This window comes from Bison bison, unplaced genomic scaffold, assembly GCF_000754665.1.
Source record: "Bison bison bison isolate TAMUID 2011002044 unplaced genomic scaffold, Bison_UMD1.0 scf7180017864524, whole genome shotgun sequence".
Lineage (NCBI taxonomy): Eukaryota > Metazoa > Chordata > Mammalia > Artiodactyla > Bovidae > Bison > Bison bison.
The window spans coordinates 181,353-183,151 of NW_011495075.1; the positions used below are offsets into that span (position 1 = coordinate 181,353).

At 45.7% G+C, this 1,799-nt stretch overlaps 1 protein-coding gene across 1 annotated transcript in view; it reads right to left on the bottom strand.

Moving 5' to 3' along the window:
- Positions 1 to 1,799, bottom strand: part of TNNI1 (troponin I type 1 (skeletal, slow)) — a 14,823-nt gene that overhangs the window by 10,553 nt on the left and 2,471 nt on the right. The gene's annotated exons all lie outside the window — the stretch shown is intronic.

Consider the following 1,799-nt stretch of genomic DNA (forward strand, 5'->3'; position numbering starts at 1 on the left):
GACAGTCAAGCACTTCACAGGGCTCCTCCCCCAACAGAGTATCCAGTACCAGTGCCAGCAGTTGAGAGACCTGTGATGTGCATTTGACTGTATCATTTCCTACATAAAACTTCTCAGTGATTTTTCTGTCAGAGTGAAAACCAGATTCCTTGGACCTCCATGACCTGCCTCCTGTTTCAACACGCTCATGCTTCTCCAGCTTGTGACCTTCTCCCTTTCTGTTCCTCCATATCCCATTCTTCACATGCAGAAGTGCTTCTCTGTTTCCCTGATGGTCCCTGGGGCTGAGTGAGTGCTCCTGCTTCTGCTCCTGAACTGTTACTTCCTAGTTCGTTTTACTCTCTTTCAGAGTAAGATGTGTCATTCCTCACACACCTTCCTTTACCATCAGTGTTTGCATTTTCTCTCAGAGGACCTAACCTGTGTCACAATAGGCTGCTCAATTTGCATGCCCCTAATGCACATTACAGAGAAGGCAATGGCACCCCACTCCAGTACTCTTGCCTGGAAAATCCCATGGGTGGAGGAACCTGGTGGGCTGTGGTCCATGGGATCGCGGGGAGTCAGACACGACTGAGCGACTTCACTTTCACTTTTCACTTTTCACGCATTGGAGAAGGAGATGGCAACCCACTCCAGTGTTCTTGCCTGGAGAATCCCAGGGATGGAGGAACCTGGTGGGCTGCCATCTATGGGGTCGCACAGAGTTGGACACAACTGAAACGACTTAGCAGCAGCAGCAGCAATGCACATTAAATCTTCCATGGTTGTGCCCTCCTGATGTTGCAGTGCTGTGTCCCTGTGTTTATGACGAATGCAGGAATCCTGTCTCTGTGAGTGGTCAGAGCAGACTCTAGTCCTAGACTGTGGATTCCAGTCCATCTCCTCCACTAACTGAAGAAGTTGGGACTGTTACCCAGGCTCACAGGTTAAGATTTCTCATGTAGGATAATAGTATCTATCTTTGCTGGTTATGGGCATTGGCTTATGAAGGTGAGTCCATCATGCCCACTTGCTGTTGGGTTCACGGCCACTTCATAGTGACCACATATGTCCCTAGGGAAGTATGCGGATATTGGCACATCACTTACTTATTTGTAGTATCAACCTAATAAAGGAAGTAAACTGAGGCAAGCTCAAATGACCAGAAATTGAGTTTATTGGTGAATAGAAGAATACTTGCAATTCAGGAAGTCAGTTGAGGATTTGGGGAGGTTCTATTTATGGACAGAGAGTAAGAAGAAGGGGCATGTAGTCAGCTTCCAGGCAGTGAGTTTATTGACTATCCTGTAGAGCAGGCATTTAGGGAAGCCAGCCTCTTGGCACCTCAGTTTACTTCCTGGGGGCACATGTGCAACAGTCTCCATTCCCTCCCCCAGTTCCATTTCAGGTTGAAACTTCTGTGGTCACTTTCCCATGCTCTGTTGTGTGTGTGTTCAGCTCGCTTTGTAGGTAATATGGCCTGAATGAATGAAAGTGCTGCTATCTATTAGGACCTCTGCTTTACTCAGAATTCCTGAGGCAGAGGAACCCAAGGGTTGGAGTCTGTTTTTACTCTTCTCTCTCAAGGGCAGCACCACGTGGATATGCCTAGTTTTCCTGGCTGGATAATTCTTATAGGGTAAAATTTTTGAAGGGAACAGTCAATAAATATTAACAGAAAGAAATATGCTTACTATTCTTAGTTTTCTTCAAGGGCCTTTTTTGGGGTCCAATTTCAGTTTTAGTTAAAAAATAGGTATTTCCTAAAAGATGTAATAAATGGATATGTGTTAAGAGGTTCTAACTTGGTTTCTTTC